The sequence below is a fragment of the Solanum dulcamara genome, chromosome 6 (assembly GCF_947179165.1).
Source record: "Solanum dulcamara chromosome 6, daSolDulc1.2, whole genome shotgun sequence".
NCBI classification, from domain to species: Eukaryota; Viridiplantae; Streptophyta; class Magnoliopsida; order Solanales; family Solanaceae; genus Solanum; species Solanum dulcamara.
In genome coordinates, this window is record NC_077242.1 from 52707465 (window position 1) to 52716934 (window position 9470).

General features: G+C 36.8%; 1 pseudogene; it reads right to left on the minus strand.

The window, feature by feature from the left end:
* Positions 1 to 5299: 5299 nt before the first annotated feature.
* On the minus strand, positions 5300 to 5419 carry LOC129893611 (5S ribosomal RNA; annotated as a pseudogene).
* Positions 5420 to 9470: the final 4051 nt, after the last annotated feature.

Below are 9470 nucleotides of genomic sequence, written 5' to 3' on the forward strand. Positions count from 1 at the left end.
CGTGTCCCTCTATGGAGATGACATGTGTCATCTCCCAAACCAGCACATAAAGGTATGTTAATGACTCTTAAGTCATTCATTTTCAGCAAAAAGGAAACCAAAGGGAAGAGATAAGAAACATGAAGCAAGAAGAGGATTAGCTACGACTTTGGCCAAATTTAAGGTGAGTTCTTCAATTTTCCTCCATGAATTAATTATCTACAATGTTTTTCAACCACGTGGGGGTGTATACATGTGTCTTAGGATGCCTACGAAACCATGGTTTCAGTTTAAAGTTGGAAAGAAATAAGAGAAAGTTGGAGAAAATGTTAAGAATTGGTTAACAAACCCATTTTTAGAAGGGACTATTGTTAGTAATATTGGTATGAATTCTTGTGTAAATCTTCATTTAGAATGATTCTCAATATGTTTTGAAAATTTATTTCATAGGTCTATAACTTTAAATTAGATTTTAAAATCCATTTTTTCTTTTATCTTCTCGAAAAAGGGTGATGAAGTATAGAGGAGGTATTGCCCATATTTTTGTTTTGAAAATCTTACACGGACTATTGTTGGTATATTGGGCATATCATTTTGTAAAGAATTGATGTAGTGGTGATTCAAACTTTTATGAGACCCTAAGACACATATCTATAACTTTCAGGGAGGACATAAATCCTGTTTCCCTCAATTACCCCTTCGAAAGAAAGTGATAATGCAAGATAGTAAGCTATCCAGAATTCACGTTTTGATAGTTTTGAGTGAGTTGTTTGGGGTTTGTATTGTGTAATGTTGGTGTGAATTGATTGTATATATGTTGTAGGTTGTTGTTTTTGGTTGGCTTTAGTTATTAGGATTGTGATTGGAAATTTGGATAGGGCACGTTATAGGGGAGGTGTTGCCCAATTTTCATTAACGCCTTAACTAATTAAAGGATTAGTCGGGAAAATGAACAAGGAAATAGATTCCACGAATACTAAGGTGCAACAGAAGATGCTGGAAAGTCCAGAGTGGTTGATATTCGTATTACTTCCATGTTGAATAGGTTCAAAGGACGACGAGGTGAATACGATAAAGAGTAACTCATACGAGGTACGCCTCATAATCCCTAACTACAGTTATTTGTTGACACCCCTACAAGAATTGAGCATTGCTTGTTAAGGCTTCTACATGCTAAAGAGTAGTGTATGGGAAACTATCTTTCCTTTCTCTTGATATATACTTGGTATGAAAATGAGATTATGATTCCATAGTTGTTCATAGAGCCCCAAGATGGGCCCGGTACGAGATATGTATATAATGACCACCTAAAGAAAAGTACAGACTATATAGAGTTTACTCTCTTTCTTTTCTGGCATGTCTTAGTTGTAAGTTAAATATTATGTGAGCTCCGAAGTAACTCAATTCTTAACATCTCCTATTTACTTTTGAATATAGAACTCTGATAGTAGTTGAACTATTTCCCTGGAAACTTCTCTATGTTAAAAAGGTACCAAATGTACAGGCTCCAAGTCTTAAGGACTATACGAGACTAAGTGTTTTTGATTCCATAGATGATTTGGCCCTATGTTAATACATGTCTAGGGTCCCCGAGATTACTTTTAAGGTAGCCCATAGTGGCATTAAGAGGACACTCGAGATGACTACACCACTACTCGGGTCCTCAGGCAAAAGCTTAACTTTCTTATTCTATTGAGTCTCCAATAATGATTTAAACTACATATAGTTGCTCACTACTCTACTCGTGTATACTGTAGCACTTCTTTCACTGAGTCTCGGGCTAGGAATAATAATCGTGCATAATTCACTGCATTATCCACCAAACCCCTCACTAGAGGGCCAGGATATGTATGTATATATATATATATATATATTATGATGTATTATAATAAGGTGGTGATGGCACTAGGTTGTGATGATCTTACAGGTGTATCCACTGGACCCCTGTAGGGCCAGCTATATGATATAATTTTAACATGCATGTTTTTGTAATTCATAGAGTACAGGTACAGTCTTCTAATTTGAGAATGTATTCCCCTACTTCTTTATTTCGAATATACTTCCAGTTGTATTATGCTACGTTTTACATACTCAGTACATATGTCGTATTGACCCCCTTTTCTCAGAGGGCTGTATTTCATGCCTGCAGGTATAGATACAGGTTTTGGGAGTCCGTCAGCTTAGGATTCCGCGCAGCTCAGCTAGAAAAGGCTCCCTTGTATCGGAGCCTAGTTTTTTATACTATCCATTGATATATAAAATTATTTTATCCATTCAGGGGTATGGCGGAGCCCTGTCCCACCATATATTATCGTTAATTTGTTTAGAGGTCTGCATACATGTATATGTGGGTTTTGTATTAGTTTGATTCAGTTGGGTCTACATTATGTATGATATACGTTATTATGTTATGGCAGCCTTGTCGGTTTGCATTCCCTTTTATGTTATGACACAAATGAAAAGGGCTATAGGTTTATGAAAATATTGTCGCCCAATGGGGTTCGTTTACATGATATTGTTTTATTTACAGTTCACTTTGACCACAGCTAATAGTTAGGTATGTGGGAGGTCTAGGTCAGACCCTAGTCGCGGCCTATGGGGTTGGGTTGTGATAGAAGTGGTATTAGAGAGCGGTTCGTCCTTGGATTGTCTACAGACCGTGTCTAGTAGAATCTTGTGTATCGATGTGGTGTGCTCCACATCTATAAACAGGATGCTACAGGACATTTAGGTTTTTACCTTTCTTTTATATCTGAGATCGTGCTATAGATCCGAGTTATAGGAAAATTCCTTATACTAACCTTGTATCTTAATAGAAGAACGACACCAACAGAAGAAAGTAATTGATGACATGGGAAGTTACAAAGCACGCAGGTAAGTAAAGTAAAGGCCTAAAAGATATCTGTTGGGTAAGGTATTGACATGTGATTTAAATGTAAAGTTGAAACCTAAAAGGAAAGCAGACAGAAAGTGCAATAGATGCAGTTTGAAGTTGGACATACGAGGTAAGTCAATTATTTTCATACTATTGTTAATGTTGAAAGCCCTGTATGGCTACGATATGAGATGCTATTGAAAGCCCTATGTGGCTGTGATATAATATGAATATATATATGTGTTGGCCCTATAAGGGATTATCGGTATTTTCTACGTGTAGGTTTGGGAAAGTAAGAAATATAGAGGAAACTCTACCAAAGTTTTCCTAGGACAAGAAAAAGGATGAAACATAGCTTTATAAAATGTCCTAGAAGTGGATACCAAGTACCCCTATTGTGTTTAATTAAAGCTGTAGGAGGTATCTTCATGTCATCCACAAGGGGCACTATTCCTAAGGGGAGAGTTTTATTTCAGAGAAACAAAAGCCTATCTGAGTAGGAAAGTTCAGATCACGGTATTTCCAGCCGTATTTGTGTTGTAGGAAAGGAAAGAAAAACTCCGGGTAAAGGGTAAAATGTCAAGCAATTGAGTTTACTTTTCTTGAAAAGTACCAAGCCCCAACTCATAGTTAAAAATTGAATGAGTTGTTCATAACTTGAGGATTAACCTGGAAGGGAACCAGGGAAGTCAAATATTAAGAAGTATTGTGATGTTTAAAGGACACTTATTTTCTTTTAACGGTGGTTGAAAAGTGTTCTGTGATAACATTTTATTAGTTTCCCACCGACTAATTGGAGAAAGAAATTCTAATAAAAGCACCTCAAAGAGATGTCATGAACTGAATATGAGTATGAATTTAAAGGTACGGTATAGCAGTACATGGACAAAGTGAGACCGCTAATAAGGCGCATTTAGTAGAGGCTAACTAAGTTAAAAGCCTGCATTGAGTACGCAACAAGAGTATGGAGCTTAAGATATAAAGGAATGACGCGGGTACACAATGTCGCTCTAAAAATAGTGGAACCCCTAAAGGGACGAGGATGACAAACTTAAGGAATAATTGGTGTAACTTGCATTCACCCCAAGGAATAAAAGGCGCATCTTCCATTCATCTCAAGAAACAAATGATATAGGTTGGGAAAGCCACTACTTCAAGAGAACATGGGACAATGAATGCCGAAATACAAATGTTGCCTAGTTAAAAGAAAATTTAGAATGGCTACAAGTGTATATTAATTTTTTTATAAAGACAAGTAGAATGTGGCCTCGGATGAGTTATTCCATGGGTCCCATTATTCAAGTACAGATTACTAGATAAGGTGTCGCACTTTGTATGAAAAGGGATCTCGACGCTTCATAATTTAGCCAAGGTTCCAAACATGGATAATCAGGTTGGCAAAAAAAATGCAGACAGATGTGGACATCATACAGTACCAATTAGATTGAGGAAGGAGACTAGATGAATTTGAAACTGGGTATAGAGACATAGAGCAAGGTATAAGCGGATAAAGGTATAAGTACCCTCTAAAGGGGGGAAGCAAGTGAGAGAACTGCAAGGGTAAGATAGAGGCAATTGATATGACAGCATGCTTGAGATTGATGGTTAAACTTCAATAAGATCCCTTGCTGAACAAAGCTAGAAAGATATGGAAGCCACCAGTAATTGGATAGAAGTCAGAATGGTATATAAGACAGGGTTAAGAAGTTTTGATGAGACCCTGAATGGTATAACACTAGAAGGTGGGTGCATATAAAAGCAAAAGAATATAGCAATGAAAGGATATCGAATAACTCAAGGGACACTATGAAGGATAATGATAGCATGATAGATCAAAAGCCAAATATTGGTTGTAGAGTTGGTTGCAAATGATATTGCGATAGATAAATAACCAAGGAGAAGAAATAGCAAGACTCCTGTGGTAGAAGATGATCAAGGACTAAATAAGGAAATAGAAAGAAGTGCGACAAGGTATTTCTTGCACTCTCTCATATTCTCATAAAGGTAAAGAATGACACAAGAATGTGTCAAGAAGGTTACAAGCGGGGTAAGGAAAAATGGTGAAATGGTTTAAATAAGAAGGACAGGACTAGCTGGTTACTATAGAATTGGCAAGCTTATATGTCAAATTCCTTTAAAACTATGCCAGCTAATGATAGACAGAACTCAACGTGGCTCAAAGGGCACTATATGAACGAACTTTAGCACTACTCAGTAGCCAACCCTAATGAATGGGTGTGTACAAAAAGGGGTGAATACAATAGAGGATTTAAACTAAAATGACCAAAAAGGGACATGGTCGTAGTGGAACTAAAGATCTACCCCTATACCAGTTGCAAGATAACAGAGGAAAGGGCAAGGCAACACATAAAGACTAGTGAGACGACACTAAGATAACTTTTGGGCTAAGTTGAGTGCCCCGCACACTATTGCAAGGATTTCCATGAAACGCGACATGAGGACTTCCCAAGAAGGTCACCCATCCCAGTACTTCTCTTGCCCTAGCACGCTTAACTTCAAAATTCTGATGGAACTTAATATGTTAGTGCTGGTATAATCACGCGAGATGGAATAATCTGAACTAGTGATGGGGGAATGATATGATATTATGTACCCAGAGTATTATAAGATACGTTAAGGCAATTGTAATAAGGGCTTAAGGGAAACCAGCAGGAGTAATTAATTACCAACTGATGGCGCACTTGAATGCCACAATTTTTCGACATAGTACCATTTAATGATAGGCAAACGACTGAATGGCTATATGGGCCAGTGGGTGAGGGAATTTCGACACCACTTGGCAGCCAACTCTAAGGATTGAAAAGAAAAACCCAAAAGGTAAGGGTACCAGTTGAGGTAATTTATGGAAGACAGGAAGTAATACGCAAGGTCAAAAATCCCACAATATGACAGGGGCTACAAGACTCACCTCGCACTCCAGCGCCAGATGACTCTAGAGGGAATGTTACGGGTGGATTAACGATATTAGCCCGTGCTCCTTTGATCAAAGGCTACCTAATCAGCCAAGAAGGTGTAAAATTATAGGGTAAAAGTATAGTAGGACATTACAGAGTCCCCATAGCTATTATCCCAGATGAAGGATCCCAAGTTACAGTTAACTATCGAGGATCAATCCGTGAAGTAACTAGGAAGACAAATAAGTCTTCGTACACTACTTGACCCTCGAACCTGATGACCAGGCTAAAGCGTACCATTTAAACGCTACAAGATATGTCATAAGCTGGTGCTGTTAACTTCGAAAATAGCTGGGATGATTATCTATCAGTTATCAAGTTGCCTACAATAATAAGTACTACTCTAGTATCCCAATTTCTCCATACAAGACTGGTAGAGTAAGACGGGTAAGTCCCTTATTGGATGGATCGATGTTAGAAAGACTAAGCTAAAAAGTCTTTAACATGATTAAGCAAGCTATTGACTAGAAGCCCAGAGTTGGCAGAAATGATATACAGATAATCGACATCGACATACAGAGTTTAAATTAATGATTGGATGTTAATAAAAGGGTCACCTAGAAAAGGAAACTTAACCTAAAATATATTAGACGGTATCAAGTTGCTCGTAAGGTGGGCAAAGTGGCCGGTGAGTTAAGCTTACCACCTTATTTGGAAACTATACGCCCAATCCATCAGATAAGGATGCTTCACAAGGATACTGACGAGCCACCTAGGGTATGTTCCATAGATAATATCTAGGAAATGGAATCCTGCAAGGAATAACCTATCGCTATCTTAGATTGGCAACCTGGAAGATTGTTGACTAAAGACGTGCCCGCTGTCAAGATACTGTGGCAAAACCAAAACCAGAAAAGGGGATGACCTGAGAAATTGAAGAGGACATAAAACACAAGTATTCATACTCATTCCTAATTTCTACAAGTGTCACGACCTAACCCCGTGGGCCATGACTAGTGTCCGAATTGGACACTCGTATACACACTTATTATCTATAGTCAATCAGTAATTAAACATGATATAGAATTTATACGGGCAGCACATCATCTCAAATTGTCACTTATATATATACCAAAATCAACAATCTCATGGGGAGTCTTAATTGTCAAAAATACGATAACATAATACGTAAGTCGACAAGGCTTTCACTCTGAATGTAAACTTCCAAAAACTTAATCTATACTAGTACACCAGATAACATCTATACACAACCCACTCATGTGTCTACAGACCTCTAAGAGGATTAACAATAGTATATGACGGGACAGGGCCCCGCCGTACCCCTAAATATGTAAATATATATATTATAAGGATTAGTACTAAAAGATCAGGCTCCGAGACAATGGAGCACTTCAAACTCGTTGAGTAGAATCTTAAGCTGGCGGCTCTCCAAAATGAGTATCTATACCTGCGGGCATAAAACGCAGCCCTCCGAAGAAAGGGGGTCAGTACGATATATGTACTGAGTATATAATCATAAAATACAATAAGAAACATCATAGCTAAAGTAGAGATTTCCCGATACAAGTATGATACTCAAGAAGTCACTGTACCTGTACCTTATGAAATAAAGTCATGCATGCTTATATCATATATCATATCCGGCCCTTTAAGGACTCGGTGAATCTGTCGTATACATACATATCATATTCAGCCCATCATGTCCTCATGTCATATCATCATATACATATATACCGTACTCGGCCCTCTAGTGACGAACTCGGTGAATTATGCAGTGAAACTGTGCACGAATACATACCTGGCCCGGGACTCGGTGAAAGATACATTAAGGCATGCACGAGTAGAGTAGTGGGTAACCATATGCATTTAAATCATCATTTGAGAATTAATAGAATAATTCAAATGAACAATCATTTAAAAATCAAGACAATATTCAATTCAAGTAACCTCCGATTGACATTATAAATTATTCCAAATATGAATTATACAGAAGTATGATTTATACTAAAATACGACTTATACCAACTTGGATGGCTGGAATCATACATATGAGTCAATACATAATGATATAAATTTTGAAAATTAAGAACATTCGCCATCCTAGTATATCTAGGAATAAGAGTTTCGTTGGAATTTTATACATTCGTCGTCCATTTATTTCATAAGATCATGCCAAAAGAAAGAAAGGTTAGCTTTACATACCTTTAGCGTTTATACGAATATGTTGTCCAATATTTTCTCAACCTATATTAAAACGTTAAGCAATATGGTTAAGCTATGGACATGAATAAAATGTATTCTACCGTTACTAGGTTATTTCTAAAAAAAATTGGACATCACCTCCCCTATACCTCTCACTTTTTCCACTTTCAAATCAGCCATATAATCATCAAGCAATATCAACAGTCCAAAATATTGATATAAAGCAAAATTTATTATTGACAATAAGCCTAGAATGTTGCCACCCAAATTATGTTACCCAAAATAGTAAGTTCGGAAAACCGAGTACCTCAAGTTGTGTCCATATTTTGAAATTGAAAACGGTAAAACTGGACTTAATTACCTTCATAAAACTTTTATATCTATGTCTTAAGTTTTCAACCCAAAAGAAATCGATTCAAAACTCATTTTTTACAAAAAGATATCATCAAAACACTAACAGCTATACATAAGAGATTGTTTTCAATCCAGAATCTGGACAGAATTTGTCTCACGATTCATCCCTTTTTTTCGACATCCAAAACATTAGATATAGACTACAACATAAACTTCAGAGATGTAGGTACGTGTATTAGATTTCCAAAAAATGTTTAATATCTAAAATCAAAGATCTACACAATGAGATATTCCAGAATTACTACCAGCTATACAATCCCAAAAATGGATTTGAACACTCACAATCTCCATACACCTTTTTCCTCCAAATTCAAGAACAACAACTCAGCAAAAACATCAAAATAATATCAAACATTATTATACATCATTAATAAGCTAATTCCATTTATTTAAGCTATCTAAAACAACCCTTTGACCCATAAATCTCAACAAATCATCAAACTAGTTTATAACGCTATTTTCTCCGTTCTAATCCGTTAAAACTCTAACTAAACTTGTTAACAATGAAAAAAGGACTTTAATATTACCTCAAGTGTGCAGCAAACAATTAAATCTTCTCCTTATTGGCTGATATCTAGCTCAAATTGAAGCCAACATGACGTACAACAATTTTCTCTTCATGAGCTTCGGATTTCGGAACTCAAATTTTGGTCGGATTGGGATTTTCTCTCAAGAACTTCCTCTCTCTCTTTCTGGAAATTTATGGATGTTTTATTATTTGAGGATGAAGATAGAAACTTAAACAAATCCCTTAAGGATGTGGTTATTGGGCCTGACCCGAGTTAGAATCGGGTTGGGCCGAATCTACTATCTAGCTTGACCCCTGTGTCTTAAAACATGTATATCTCCTTATTTCGATGTGAACTCCAGACCCACGACCTATGGTTGGAAAGATATTTCAATTTTCTACAACTTTGATTTTGAGGGTTTTTCCAAATTACTAAATTATAAAGGGGTTATGGCCTCCCGAAGTCAGCTTACCCGAAATATGACTTTAAGAAAAAAAATATTTGATGGCTTCTATTTTGATTTGGCTAAAGGGTACTTCTTGAGATGTATTTTAC